The sequence below is a fragment of the Petaurus breviceps genome, unplaced genomic scaffold (assembly GCF_028583685.1).
Source record: "Petaurus breviceps papuanus isolate PSGF00001 unplaced genomic scaffold, PetGlider_PUasm1.0 187, whole genome shotgun sequence".
Classification (NCBI taxonomy): Eukaryota; Metazoa; Chordata; class Mammalia; order Diprotodontia; family Petauridae; genus Petaurus; species Petaurus breviceps.
In genome coordinates this window covers 7,444,512-7,460,750 of record NW_027185799.1, presented here as the reverse complement: position 1 = coordinate 7,460,750, position 16,239 = coordinate 7,444,512, and the positions used below count along the sequence as shown (strand labels likewise).

Here is a 16,239-nt window from a genome sequence, read left to right as displayed (position 1 = left end):
CATGTTTTGACCCTGTATTATATAGCCACGTGTATTTTGTAACATTTGAAATTCCACATAAACAGGGCTTAAGGGACTCTCTGACTAGGTCCCTACAGTGTTGCATAATCTTAAAGCTAAGAGGCTATAGAAAACAAAGAAAAGTGACTATTAAAAAAAAAAAAAAGAAAATCAGCTTTCTTTAACTTTCTAAATGTTTTCTTCTGCTATATGCCTGGAGATCATTATATATGAGTAAAACCACAAAGTTCATGATTTGAGGTAGGTTTAGATAAACATCTCAAAAAATTAAATGTACATGGGATGCTTTCCATCCTGTTGAGGTTGTCAAGACCATACTGTTTATAGAGTCATAGAAGGGCCCTTAGAGGCCATCTAACCCAACCCCAACATTGTACAAAGGCAGAAATGGAGGTCCAGGGAATTTAAATAACTTACCCAAAGTCAAACAGGAAGTGTTGGAGCAAGATTTGAACCCAGGCCCTCTTACCCCAAAGCCAGTACTCTTTCCACTGAGGCCCAAACTGCTTAAGAGACTTGACCAAAGGCTCACAGTTCCGTCTCCCTCTGTGCTTGGGAAACTGGCATTGACCAGCAAAGAAAGGAGGACCCTGGTCCAGATTTCCAGCTGTTTTAAGCCTCCACCCTTGTCCCGAGCCAATCTTGCCCATCCATTTTTAAGGACTGAAAATATCTGGCAACCCTTTTCTTCTCCATTTCTCTCTACTTCCTGATTCCAGTAGAGAATACTGCCAAAATCCAGCCTGACAGAGGCTGTTTTATTTCCCGCCAGGATTAGAGGCCAAAGTGCCAGAAATCTCACAAGGAAGTCTGTTCCCATGAGATATTTGGCCCAATTTTAAACACTCGACAGGTTGGAATACCTCCCATTATACATTTGGATTTTGAGATGTTTGTCTGAACCTACCTCAGACCTTGAACTTTAGGGGTATACTCATCCACGCAATCTCCAGGAATATAGAAGGAAAACAGTTGAAAATGAGAATGAATCCATAGTTGATTTAATGGGGGAGGAGAAGAGATACGATTCTCTTCAGCCAGGATTCCTCAGAGAGACAACACTCAGTAAGGGGGATTAAGGATGGATTTCTTCATGGCAGAGAGGTTTGGATTCTATAGTGTGAATACTGAAAGACCATCTTGCCTCTGACCAGCAGATGCATGAAGTGTAGGCATGAAGTGTACATTGTCAATAACCATCTGAAAATGTCATGGAGTTATGAGATTTCAACGCTCCCCCCACCCCTTCTGTTTTTAAAACGCAGCTGTGATTTGGGGGCTAGCCTCCTCGGAATCTCCATTTGAAACTGGCAGAATCAGTGTCGCTGAGGACTCCTCTCATGTCCTGTCACATTTCCATGTGAACAAATCTCATTTCACTGATGACGCCTGTCAAGTTTCACTTCATTGCAGAGATTTTTCAGTGAGCTCTGTCTTTAATAAAGGGGAGAAGGGGGGGGGTGGGTAAGAGCTGGAACTACTAATTTGGTTTCTTTAAAAGGCATGTATTTTCATGCACATTAAATCCATCTGTTTGTGAAATGTATGCTTTTCTACAGGGTGTAATTTGATAAAACCCAAAAGAACTTGGAGCTCCAAACTGGAAGCTGAAATAGACAAAGTGGCTGGGAATTTCACTGAAGTGGGGGAGGGGGAATCTACCAAATAATATTTTTAGGATGCCAAAAATGGCAAAAATAGACACGATGGAAATAGAATAGTGCTCCTGGTGCAACATTCACATTCATTCAGCAAGTATGTATTAAACACACATATTAAGATGTCAAACATTGTGCTAGGCACTGGGTATCTTTCCAAAGAGGGAAGGGGACAAATTACTAAGCACCTACTACGTGCTAAGCACTATGTGCTAAATACTTAACAAATAAGTTAATTGTTATTTCATTTGATATTCACTGAAATCCCTGGAGGTTATTATCCCCGTTTTGCATTTCAGGAAACTGAGGCAGGTAAAGGTTAAGTGATTGACCCAGAATCATACATCCAGGAAATGTCTAAAGCTAAATTTGAACTCCGGTCTTCCTGACTCCAGGCCCAGAACTCTATTCATTGTGCCACCTAGCTTCCTCTGAAAAAAAGAAAGCATTTTCTTTCTCAAGAGCTTACCTGCACATAGATAAATAAATATAAGTATATATACAAATTAAGTACAAATTAGCATCCAGGAGAATATATATTCCTAGAGCAAAAGGACTGTTTCATTTTGGGGGATTTATATCTTCAGCCTGGCCCATAGTAAATGCTTAATAAATATTTGTTGAATTGAAATGACTTTGTCTCTCAAATCATTAAAATTAATACTAAAAGCCAACATTTATATAGAATCTACTATGAACCAGGCACTGTGCCTAGTACTTTACAATTATTATCTAATTTGGTCCACGAAACAAGCCTGTGAGGTAGGGTTTTACAGATGAGGGAACTGAGGCAAACAGAGGATAAATGCCTTGCTCAGGGTCACTCAGCTAGTAAGGGTCTGAGACTAGATTTGAATTCAGGTCTTCCCGATTCTAGGCCTGGCATTCTATCCGCATTGCCACCCAGCCCCTCCCTTCCTCCCATTCATAATATGCTAGATCCAGAAAAAGTCTTAAACATCTCTTGGTTCAGCATCCTCATTTCAAAGAGGAGGAAACTGATGCAGAAACTATGTCACATCATATGCAATGAGCTCATCGATAAGTCTTTGTTAAGGCTGATGCCCCATCTCCAAAGAATATAGCAAAAAGACCTCAGAGTTAGGAGACTCGGATGCAGAAGATGTTAGATTTGGAGCCAGAAGGGACCTTAGAAGTTATTTAGTCCCACCTCCCCTGTTTTATATGCAGGAAAATCAGGTCTAGACAGGTGGAATAGTAGGTGGGAAGTAACAGAACAGAAACTTGAACCTGACTCAAATTTTGCCCTATTTTCCCTGCATCATGATAAATCTAGCCTCTGAGACAAATCTCTTGAGTCACTTCTGATGAGTCCCTTGTCTCTCCTGCAAAATGAAAGAGTAACCTACAATGGTCTCTAAGGTCTTGCCAGCTCTGACAGTCAAAGATCCATGTCTGGATATAAAGCAGGAGTGGAAACAGTCACAAAATTTTGCTGTTGGTTTCTCTTATTAAAAGGGAATGGACTTGTTTTACCCTAAGGACCATGGGACCTTTCCATGTGACTTACAGCTGAAACCTTCCATATGTGCTGTCTCCCCCATGGAATATGAGAAGAGGAACTGTCTTGTTTGTATCCCCAGCACTGTGCTTTGCTCATGGTAAAGTACTTTATAGTACAATGGTCAGCTAGGTGTGATAGAATATTTGGGGCTTGAAGTTAGGAAGACTCATCTTCCTGAGTTCAAATTTGGCCATGTGTGACCCTGGGCAAATCACTTCACTCTGTTTGCCTCAGTTTCCTCATCTGTAAAATGAGCTGGAGAAAGAAAGAAATGGCAAACCATTCCAGTATCTTTACCAAGAAAACCCTAAATGGGGTCACGAAGAGTTGGTCATGACTGAAATAACTGAATAACAAAAAAACAGCTTAATAAATGATTCATTCATCATTTAAAAAGAAAGGGAAGAGAACAGGGAAGGGAACAAGTATTTAGCAAATGAGATATATTTGTATAGGGCTTAGCACAGTTCTAGCATATAATAGACCTTAATAAATGCTAATTTTCTTCCAGTATTGAAAATGAATTAATAAAATTTTAAGTCTTACCAATACTCCAACATATTCTAAGAAAGGCTGGATGTTTTAGAGTGATACTGGTAAGTTAAATTTTATTTAGTTTAATAGCAATTTTCATTGTTATTGTAAACACATTCCTTTTCACCAATGCACCTTAAATAATTGATACTTTTGTCCCCAGCTAAACATCAATCAATTCATCCATCCAACCAATTAATGAGCATTTGCTAAGTGCCTACTGTTCCAGATGCTAAGCTAGGCAATGGAGATACTAAGACAAAAAAAAAAGTGGTCCCTACAGTAGGAAAAGGGAATGAACAGAATTTAGAAATTTCGATAAGTGTTACTTATAGATTTTGTAACCCATCAGTCTTGAAAAATCAAGTTTTTCATGATTTTGACATTGGGGCAAATTTCTTAAGCTCTCCAAACCTTAGGCAACTCCCTAAGACTATCTACTAAGTTGCAACTGGGTTGTAATCAACCTCAAAGGAGGGAGTTCTCCTACCAGCAAAATCACAGATTCTTGCCATACTGACATCTCAATAACAGCTGTACCTCTGTCTCTTCACTTGGCTTGACCTGTCTAGATCCCAGCTTTATAGATTACAAAATTTTAGAACTAGAAGGTTGTGTTCTTCATTTTTAAAGAGGACCATGACATCACAGAATGATGACATAACTTGCAATTGACTTGGATTTGAGTGAGGCAGGACTGTGCAAGGTTACCAGCCTCACTTTCTCCTCCAGAGCCATCTCGGTCCAGTGGCCTGATATTCAGCAGGATGACAAGAGATGGCCCAGGATGCAATGGGTGACCCTGGCCCTTTTAGGCTAAAGGTTTTTCAGGTTCTCACTTTGAGTGAGGTAACCCACATTCAGTGAATAGACATCTTTAAGAAGTGAGTCAAGGGATGGCCCATTTAATGGAAAAAAAATTACATTGGGAGAGAAAGATCTTCAGGGTTTTTGGTCAAAAGAGAGACAGTTACTATGTGCTAGGAGGACAGGGACCTATTGTTGTCCAATCTACGTTCTCCAGAGTGAATTGAGTTTTACAGCTTAGTAGAACTAGAAGCACCCTTAGAGACAACTGAGGCTAACCTTCTCCTTTTACAGATGAGAAAACTGAGGTCTAAAGAACTTGTGATCACATGGGTAGAGTATTAGAGTTAGGACTAGAACCCTCAAGTCTTCTGATTCATTGTTCCCTCCTTTCCCTGTTCTTTCAATTGTCTTTGCTGGAAAAAGGAAAAAAAATTAAACTTAGTTATATCTCTTGGTATCACTAAAAAAGCCTGGAGACTCCTTGGGTGCTATGTTTTGGTGTTATAACCTCTCATGAAGAGTAAGGCATCAATCAATAGGAGTAATGTGAGAAACTTCATAGTATGAATGAGTCTTCATCAAACTTCAAACTACATGAGAGCAATGACAGGTGCAGAAAGTCGATACAAGTTGTGTTAAAAGTCAATGCTGAGTGGAAGAAGAAGGGATGTGACTGGCCATCATAACAGAACAACACCTTGGATGGGGAGCTGCATGAGAATAGACCCTCTACTTCTCTACATAGTGGCTTTGTGCCATAATAGTCTGTGCTGAGATCTCCAGCTATATGGGAATCATTGCTGCTCTGAATGGAACCTTGTACTTCCTGTCTCATACTTTAAATTTGCTACTTTGGTCATCTTTTTATTCCATCTGGCAAAGATTCTAGTTTGTTTTTTTTTTGAGGGGGGGCAATCTCAACTCAAAGCATACTTACTTTTAATGGGGAGGGCTCTTCTGTCCTATTGATTTTTTTAAAATTACCATGACAATTGCCTTGACTACTCTCACACAATAACTCCATCCCAGAGAGTGGTTGGGAATCTCTGAGGCTCAAGTTCATAGATTGAGAACTGAATGTCAGAGGCCAACTCTCTCATTTTACAGATAAGGAAATGTACTCAGGGAAGCTAGTGACTTTCTCCATGTTAAGCAGGCAATAAGTAGGGTAAAGAACCTACCAAGGAGTTGGTATTCAATTCTAGAACTGGTGACTCCATATCCAATGATCTTTCCACTAACAAGAACTGTCTTATTTCATTTTCTTGGTTTCCAATGTTTTCATTCAGTCACATGACTTCAGCCCATTTCTGGGCCCAGTCTAATTTCATCTGGCCATTCAAGAAGTCTGCCTTCTTAGTTCTATCCAGCCCAAGCTAATGCGCTCTTGAGCACAGAGGACTAATAATAATAGCTCACATTTATATTGTAATCAACAGCATACAATGTCCTTTATTAACAACCCTCTTAGTAGGTAGTGTGGTTATAATCCTTAATTAGTAGAAGAAACTAAAACTCAGAGAGGTTTTCTGCAGATCATATAATCATATAGCCTTGAAGTATGTAGGGGCCTGAATTTGTTTAGTCCAATGTAATCTTGAACAGGAATCCTCCTTACAATATCTCTGGAAGGTGGTCGTCCAGTATCCATCTGATATGGAGTAATGAATAACTCACTACCTTTCATGGACTTTCAAATCCCTAGGAAATTTTCCAAAGAACCAGCTGAAATTTGCCTCTCTGTCCACTTTGCCTAGCCCTTGTTGTGCCTTTTGGAGCCAAGAAAAGAAAATCTCTTTCATATACTTTTCATATACTTTTCAAATACTTGAAGGCATTTTCATGCCTCCCTTAAGTCTTATTTTGTTTTTGTTGTTGAGTTGTTCAGTCATGTCTGACTTTGTAAGCTCATGGACCATAGAACATGAGGCCCTTCCATCCTCCACTGTCTCCCAAAGTCTGTCCAAGCTCATGTTTTTTGTTTCTGTGACACTATCTATCCATCTCATCCTTTATAGGCCTGGTCTCTTTTTGGCCTCAATCTTTGCCAACATCAGGGTATTTCCCAATGAGTTTCATCTTCTCATTATGTGACCAAAGTATTTAAGCTCCAGCTTCAGTATTTCACCTTCCAATGAATAGTCTGAATTAATTTCCTTTAAGTATTTACTGATTTGATCTCCTTGTTGTCCAAGAGACTCTTAAAATTCTCCTTTAGCATGACTGTTCAAAAGTGTCAATTCTGTAGCGCTCAACTTTCCTTAAAATCTAACTCTCACAGCCATACATTACTACTGGAAAAACCATAGCTTTGACTATGCGGACTTTTGTTGGCAAAGTAGCGTCTCTGATTTTTAGTATGCTGTCCATATTTGCCATGGCTTTCCCAAGAAACAAGTATCTTTTAATTTCACAGCTGTCATTTTTGAGATTATACACCAGTACTACTTTTCCCATCCTTTTATTGACTGTGAGGGCTATCCCATTTCTTCTAAGTGATTCTTGCCCATAGTAGTATATGTAATAATCACATAAATCAGATTCACCCATTCCTGTCCACTTAAGTTTACTGATATCCAAGATGTCCATGTTTAATCTTTCCATCTCCTGTTTGATCACATCCAGCTTACCTTGGTTCATAGATCTTACATTGCAGATTTCCATGCAATATTGATCTTTATAGCATGGAATTTCCCTTTCATCACCAGATGCATCTGCAGCTGAGCTTCCTTTTGGCTTTGGCCCAGCTGCTTCATTTTCTGGAGCTAATTAGAGTTGTCCTCTGCTCTTCCTCACCAAAAGGTATTGGACACCTTTTGACTTTGAGAGGCTTATTTTCTGGTGTTGTATCTTTTAACATTTTAATACTGTCTTTGGCATTTCTTGGCAAAGATACTAGAGAGGTTTGCCATTTCCTTCTCCAGTGGATCACTTTTTCTCAGAACTCTCCACTATGACCTGTCCATCTTGGGTAACCCTGTATGGCATAGCTCATAGTTTCATTGAGCTACACAGGCCCCTCTGGCATAACAAGGTCTTTATAAGTCTTATTTACTTAAGGTTATATATCTCCAATTGTTTCAATACAATTCAATGTATGACATGGTTTCAAGTCCCTTTACCCTCTTCTGGACATATTTCAATTTGTCAATGATCTGCCTAAAATGTAACTCTCAGAACTAAATAATTCATGGTTTGACCAGGACAAAGTAATAATGAACAATTGCTTCCCCCTTTCTTTAGATATTACACCTCTATTAAAGTAGCCTAAGAGGCCATTCACCTTTTGGGTTCCATGACACACAGTTGAGTCATGTTGAACCAACAGCACTAAAATCCAAGATTCTTTTTTCACCTAACTTGTTATCTAGTCATACCTTCTCCATACTTGTACAAACTATTTTGGGGGGGCAGTCTGGTATAGATTTACATTTATTGTTATTAAACTTCATTTCACTAGAATCAGTCCCTAGTTCTGGCCAGATAATGTCTTTTTGAATCCTAATTGCCATACAATATGTTAGCTCTCCCTTCCAGTTTCATGTCACCTGCAAATTTGATAAGAATGCCTTCAATTCCTTCATCTAAATCATTGATAAAAGGGTACAAAAGTCCTTGGTAAAGAATAGATTTCTAGGATATTCCACTATAGACCTACCTCTTAGGTAGGCCTGGATATGATCATTGCTCTTAGAACCAGTCATCCAACCCGTTCTGAATCCATTGGTCTCTACTGTCCTCCAGGCTATACTTTTTTTATTTTGTCCATGGTTATGACGATCTGGGTCAATAAATATTTAGTGATCAGTTTCCCATGGGCTTTACTGCACTCATAGCTTGTGCTAGTACCTTTGCCTTCTTCTAAGATGGTAGGATAGAAACTGTCAGAATACATCCCACCAAAGGAACATATGCTCATCTCCCTATTTGAGCCTTTTGTTACAGTTTCTTCTCAGTGATGTGCCTGGTGTTGAGAGAATGTGAGGTCTGAGGCATTGTTTTTCTCAGATCATTTAATGAAGCATGGTGGAGTAGTAGTACTCATAGGTAGCAGTGGCTCCTGGATCTGAGGTTTCCAGATCAGGTCCACAACCTGGGCCAGGAATACATAACAGCCACTGCCCACTGGGATTGGGTTCATCTGAAAAAAAAAAGAGCAAATTCTGGGCAAAGCTCTTTTCATTAGATCAAACTGCCTCCAACTAGATCCCATTTGTTCGGTTTATGAGTTTCTGGCCAATTTAGATTACCCTTCCAGATCTACTCCTCTCAGATACCCTTTGTCTCTGTAGTCTTCGATTTCCTTCTGGTTTTAAAATCTCTAGCTTCTGCTAGCTAAATCATTCTTATGATGACTCATGCTACTACCTCCAATCTGAAGCTTTACTTTGTGTGCACAGTGTATCTGGCTAATAGGTGCTTTTTCTTGATTATAAATTCTTTCACCTTCATTTTCCCAGTATCCCTTATTCTTTAGTAGTTCCCCCCAGTGAGGCAGTATTTATAAATAGCCAATTATGGAGTTATTCACAGACAGGCCCATACAGGAAGGGAACATAATAACTCATGTTTCCATGACATTTTACAGTTTACAAATTACTTTCCTTACAACAATTCTATGCACTTCTAGTATAAGCATTTCTCTTTTAATAAATGTGGCACAGAGAATTAGCTCTATCACAGGGTGAGTGCCAGATCCAGGATCTCAACCCAGATCTCTGTCTACTACACATTCCAACTCTTAGGAAGACTCGAGAAATAATATAAAATGTTTTGAGAATAAGAGGACAATTCATAATATCATAGAGCCATAGCATTTTAGAGTTGGAAGATACCTAAGAGGACGTGTCAGAGCTGGATGTTAAAAGTCACTCTATCCACAGACTGAAGCAGATAAAAAGAGGGCAAACAGCAGCTATTATAACAAACCACAGGCATATTGGCTCAAGAATCAAAGAACAATGAGACAGAAAGAGAGAAGGCAGATACAGATCCAAGAATCAGGTCAGAAGTCTATAGAAAAGATCTGTCTTTGGGACTTAGGCTAGGGCGAGGAACTCAGGGGACTAGGGCTTCATAAATGGGGAAATCAGGGACATAGATGGGTAGGAATGGACACTGTGGAGTCTAAAAGCACTGCGAGATCGATGTGCTTCAGTCTACTTCTAGTTTTTAACTTCATTGCCCACTTCATTCCACTGTGACTAGAGATCTCCAGTGGGTCATTTGACCTAGTCCCCATAATCAGTGCAGGAATCCCTGTCTCCAATGTCCCAGAGAGGATTCACCCAGATCGGTGGTAATAACAATGGGTACAAGATAAAGTGAGGGTGTAGTCGATGTACTAACAAGCATTCATTAAGGACCTGCTTGCTGGGCTCCATGTGCTATGCTAGGAATTGAGAAGGTAAAGATAAAACTAAAGTAGTTCTCCTTAAGGAGCTTATGTGCTTGCTGGCAGATACTACCTATACCTATGAATAGTTGGGTGGCACAGTGGATAGAATGCTAGACCTGGAGTCAGGAAGACTCATTTTCCTGAGTTCAAATCTGACTTCAGACACTTGCTTGCTGTGTGACCCTGGGCAAGTCACTTAACCCTGTTTGCTTCAGTTTCATCATTTGTAAAATGAGCTGGAGAAGGAAATGGAAAACCACTCCAGTATCTTTGCCAAGAAAACCTCAAATGGGAGTCACAAAGAGTCTGAAACAATTGAACAACAACATTTTGGGGATCAGAGGGCACCAGGAGCTTTGGGGAGGTAGAATTGGCACAGAGTTTTGCAGCAAACCAAAGATTTGAAGAGGTGGAATTAAAGAGCAAGGGCATGTCAGGTGGCAGAGACAGTCAGTGCAAAGGCATGGAGATGGGAGATGGAGCGTCATGTTATGTTAGAGGCATTAGGTGGTAGGAGAATTGGACCTGGAGTCAGGAAGACCTGAGTTCAAATCCTGCCTCACACACTTAGCAGCTGTATGGCCCTTCACAGTCATTTAACCTGTCTGCCTCAGTTTCCTCATGTATAAAAGGGGGATAATAATAGCACCTACCTTCTAGGGTTGTTGTATGGATAAAAACAAGATAGAATGTGTAAAGCACTTAGCATAGTGCCTAGCACATAGTAGGTTCTATATAAATACTTGTCATCATCATCATCATCATGACATCACATAGCAAATGACCAAGGCCAGATCTGGACACTCTAAATTGAAGTTCTGAAGACACTAAATCAGATATAAGAAGAAAAAAGTATCATATAATTGTAGATTTAGAGGTTTTTTTTTTTAGGTTTTAAAACTTTTTATTTGCACATTTAAAAAAGTTGTGCATTCCAATAACTAAAATCATTTCAACAACAGCAACAACAAAAATACCCTAACTGGATTTTTACAGCTTGCCTAAAGCACATCCATGTAATTGGGAAACATTTAATAATATAAGGAGTAATATAATATAGATAATAGGGTTTTCTGAGTCAATATGTGGGCTGCAGGGATCCTCGTACAGATTAACAGTCCATTTCTATTTGAGTTTTACATCACTGGCTTAGAGGGTCCCTAGAAGCCATCTAATACAATGCCATCATTTTACAGATGAGGAAACTGAGGCCCAGAGAGAAGTGATTTAGACAGTGTACTCACCAGACCTAGAATCAGTTGACTTGTGTTTGTGTGCTAGCACTATTGCTACTTGTGTGGCCTCGGGTAAGTCATTTCCCCTCTTGAAACCAAAATTTCCTCATCTATAGAATAAAAGATTTGGACTAGATTTCCGGACCCCTTTTAACTTTGTGTCTTCTGATCTGATAAGTAGATAGCTGTGGGGAAGAGAAACAATTCCCAGAGGTCACAAGAGATTTTAAATTCAATGTGAGAAATGATTGAGGCCACTAAGCAGGGAAACGATATGACCAGAAGTATATAGCTCAGGTAAATATTTCTTGCTCCTGTTATCCATCGATATGATCACTGCAAACTTACTTGGGTGGTCCAGAGAAATCTTCTTGGTTTTCTAATATACAAGATAAAACTAAAGTAGTATAAAGTATAAATATAAAACTAAATATCTAATGAGGAATAGAACACTTCTAAGATTTGTTTAATGACACAGCTTCATATCTTGTTCCAGTCATCAATTTAAGCCAATATATAAATATAGTGGATTTCAATAGGAGTCTTTGACTCAAAATTTCTGTTCCTATGAGGTTGTTTGGGTGATTCAAGCTTTTTCTAAACAAGGAGTCACAATCAGAGCTAAATGGAATGGTAACAATTCCTTTTTTCAATGGCAAATGTCCCTGTGACATGATAATTATGATAAGACGTAACTCATCTGGTCTGATGATTTGAAATCATCAAAGAGAAAGACAGGTGCTACTCTTTCACTATCTTGTTATTTTTCTTGTACATTAATTCTTGTGCATCAACCAATTAATTAAATTGATTTAATCGATTAATTAAAATTCACAGGCATTAATTACTGCCCATTTTGGTTCTATCCTTTTCAATTCAAAGATCAGTTTCCTTGGAAATAGAAACAGAAGACAGTGATTAGTTCCAATTGGTTTGAGGTGTTGACAAAGAATGTGTCTGGAGTTATCCTGCAGATAGTGAAAAGTGCAGTCCTGGTGCTGAGGAAAAGAAGCTAGGACAGAAATAGAGATTTAGTGATCATCAGCACAGGAAAAGAATGAAGTTGCAGGAGTAAAGGGGACTGTTGAGGGGGAGATGGTGGGGAGAGAAGAAAAGAAGGCTGAAGATGGAACACTGGGCAATACCCATCTTAAAGGGGATCAGTTAGAGGAAGAGGAACTAGTGAAGGAAACAGAGGAATTTGCAGGAGAGGAGAACTATGAGGGTTTGGTGTCTTTAAACTCAAGGGAAGAGGGAGGGTATCTAGGTGAAGGTGTTGTCCTGCTTAGAGCCCAAGGAGGATAAGGACTGAAAAAATATGGCTGAATTTTGGTGATTGCTGAGTAGTTTCAGTAAAGTGATGAAGAGGGAAAATAGACTGCAGGGATATGGGGAAAGAATGGTGAAGAAGCAGACTGTCTGGAAGATGAAATGAAGCTGATGACTTTGAGACATCACGCTCCTTGGTTCTCTTTAAGAACAAAGGATGAGCGATAACAATATTTTTTCAGAATACTTTTTCACCATGAAGTAGAAGAAAAACAATATTTACTAAACATCATCTATGTGCCATCCACTTTGCAAATATTATCTCCTTTTATCCTCCTTACAACAGCCCTGTAATGTAGGTGCTATTATTATCTCCATTTTACATTTGAGGAAACCTGGACAGAAAGGGGTTAAGTGACTTGCCCAGGGTCACAGAGCTAGGAAGTGTCAGAGCTTGGATTTTAACTCAGGTCTTCCTGAATGCGGGTCCAGATCTCTGTAAGTTTTGCAGATTATGTAGCATTTTTGCAGGGAGATAGGAAGGAACCAGTAGGAAAGGAAAACTCACAAGACATAAAGGATGGTTTGTAGAGCAACTGATAAGAAAAGGTATGAGGAGATGAAACCAGGACACATGCCCATTGATCAGTTTAAGTAAGAATCACAGGATTATAGATCCTGACTAAACCTTAGAAGTCATCTAGTCCAAGTCCCTCTTAAAAAAAAAATTACTTTTAGTTTACAACATTCAGTTTCACAGTCCCTTGAGTTTCAAATTTTCTCCCCCTTCCTCTCCTCCCCCCCCCATCATGGTGGAATGCAATCAAATATAGGATCTACAAATACCTTCACATTAAACATTAGTCAAGTTGTAAAGAAAGATTATAACCAATAGACTGAACAATGAGAAATAAGAAACAAAGCAAAACAAAACAAAACACAAAAGAGAGAGAGCAAGTTTGCTTGAATCTGCATTCAGACTCTGTAGTTCTTTCTCTGGGTGTGGATATCCCTTTCCATCATAAGGCTTTTGGAGTTGTCTTCTAAACTTGTATTGCTGAGAGGAGCCTAGTCTATCAAAGTTAGTCGTCACACATAGGATGTGTCTGTAATTGTGTACAAAGTTCTCCTGGTTCTGCTCTCCTCACTCAGCATCAGTTTATATAAGTCTCTCCAGATTATTATGAAGTCTATCTGCTCCTCATTTCTTATAGCACAGTAGTATTCCATTACATTCATGTACCACAACTTGTTTAGCCATTCCCGAATTGATGAGCATCCTCTTGATTTCCATTTCTTTGCCACCACAGAAAGAGCACCTATACATATTTTTGTAAATACAGGTCCTTTTCCCACTTTTATGATCTCTTTGGGATACAGCCCTAGAAGTGGTATTGCTGGGCCAAAGGGTATGCACTTTTTTATAGCCCTTTGGGCATAGTTCTAGATTGTTCTCCAGAATGGTTGGATCAGTCCACAACTCTACCAACAATGCATTAGTGTTCCAATTTTTCCACATCCTCTGCAGCATTTATCATTTTCCTGTTTTGTCATCTTAGCCAATCTGACCAGTGAGATGTGGTACCTCAGAGTTGTTTTGATTTGCATTTCTATATATATCTTTAATTTTCTTCCTCTGAAAAATGTCTGTTCATATCCTTTGGCCTTTTATCAATTGGGGAATGACTTGTATTCTTATAGATTTGACATAGTTCTCTGTATATTTTAGAAATGAGCAAGCCCCTCTTTTTACAGATGAGAAAACTGAAGTCCGTAGAGATTAAGTGACTTGCCCAAGATCACACTTCGGGTGTCACAATGTAGTAAGATTATTAGGTGTAGTAAAGTGAACAACTTAGGTCATGTGACTCCAAGTCCAATGTTCTTTCCGCTGCATCAGTTTGTTTTCTTTCTTTTTCCTATTCCAACTCCACGTCAGACCATTTCCATTGTTCAAAAATCTTTTCCTTCTTCAAAGTTCATCTAATCCATGTTAAAAGGAGGAGATAATGAGTAATGAATGAAAATCAAAGAAAACGTTTATTAAAAGCTTTCTATGTACAAAGCACTCTGCCCAGTGGTAGGGATAATGAATTATAATAATAAATTATAGTAATTATAATAATGAATTATAATGATGGTACTAAGAAGTTATTGTAAGGCAGGGAACTTCAATCATTTGACCTCAATCTTCTCAGTGATTTAAGAAGCTTTGGTCATCGGCAGTATAGGGAGATTGGAAGAAAGAAAAATATTTTGGAATAGTAGCTGGGAGAAATGAGATAGGGATTCAATGAGAGTAAAATCATAGGATTGTTCAACAGGTGTCAGAACCCAGCTGAGATTATACAACATGAATTTATAGTGTGTGAAATCAACTTAATTTTGTGACTCTCCAGTGACTCTCAACAGCTCAAGAGCAAGAACAGAGAAAACAGATGGTGGGGTTTACCCATGGCTGAGGATTAGTGGGTTGAGAATGGTGACAGTCAGAGAGATCCTAGGAAAGTGGCTAGTGAATCACTAAAATGTCAAGCCCTGAGGCCAAGGAGGCAAGTAAAGTCAAATCAAAGAAGATTTGGATCTGGAAGACCAAATAGAGGACCAGAGTTAGCCATGGAACTGCAGTACACATTTAATACATGGACAAGAGACTGAGGGAGAAGAATAAAGTGTTGGGGCCAGAGATTCAAATGTCAAGGATCTGATCTGAGAGCTGATTTAACTGTATTAATGTTTCCAGGTGTGATTGTGTAAGTGGAGTAGAAGGGAGGTTATTGGGAATGAGGGTTTGAGGAATTGTGTGATTAGGGTGTTAGAGCAGTCATCAACAGTCATGAAAGTCCCTAAGGATGATGAAGGGCCCTGGGTGAAGAAGAAAGTTTTGTGTCAGTTCCTTCAGTCCCTTAGAAAGTAGGGAAAGTTATGTGGACATAGATGACAATAGCTAGAAGAGAAAGAGAGTATAAATGGATTTTATGGCTGTTGAAAGAGGAAAGTTTATTGAAAGAGGGAGGCAGAGGAGTGGTCAGTAGAGTCAGTGAAGAACAAATAGAATGCTCACCCTTCTTCCTAGCTGTGTGACTCCAGGGGAGTGACAGAACAGTAACCTTAATGGATAGAATTTGTAATAATCTAGTGTCTTCAAGGGGAAAAAACAAAAACAAATACAAGCAGATTTTCCTAAAGCATGGATCTGAACATATCATTCACTCCTCCCATGTTCAGTAAACTCCAATGGCTCCCTGTTTCCTTCAGGGTCAAATATAATGTTGCTTGTCTGTCATTGTGCTCTTCACAATGTGGTTCTAAGTCTTCTCACACTTTACTCCCTTCCACACACTCAATGATCCAGGTACACTTATATACATGTGTATGTAGTCTCCCCCCATTAGAATGTAAGCACCATGAAGACAGGAACTGCTTTTGTCTTTCTTTTTGTTCTTAGAGCTTAGCAGAGTGCCTGGCATGTAGTGAATGCTTAATAAAGCTTATTGATTGATCAAATGATTAGGTGAAAGGTTTGAGGATAAAAAGGAGTTTGTTAAGAATAGAGCATGGTTTCCAATGGGAGTGATGAATTATTTTTTCCCCAAAGGAATTGATAAGCAATTCAAAAACTTGAAAAATTGGGTGCAATTAAGTCAGCAGTAGGCCTGTTTCCTACTTTGCTTTTCCCTGAAGAATAGGTGACAGTAATGAAAGGGCATAGAGAAAGCTGTACTTTCCACCTTATTAAAAATAACTCCTCCCCAAACCACAGGCAGGTGCATGAGGGCCTGAATTTCT

The 16,239-nt window shown here is 39.1% G+C and overlaps 1 long non-coding RNA gene across 2 annotated transcripts in view; it reads left to right on the top strand.

Moving 5' to 3' along the window:
• Window positions 1-16,239, top strand: part of LOC138163095 (uncharacterized) — a 60,322-nt gene that overhangs the window by 10,216 nt on the left and 33,867 nt on the right. The gene's annotated exons all lie outside the window — the stretch shown is intronic.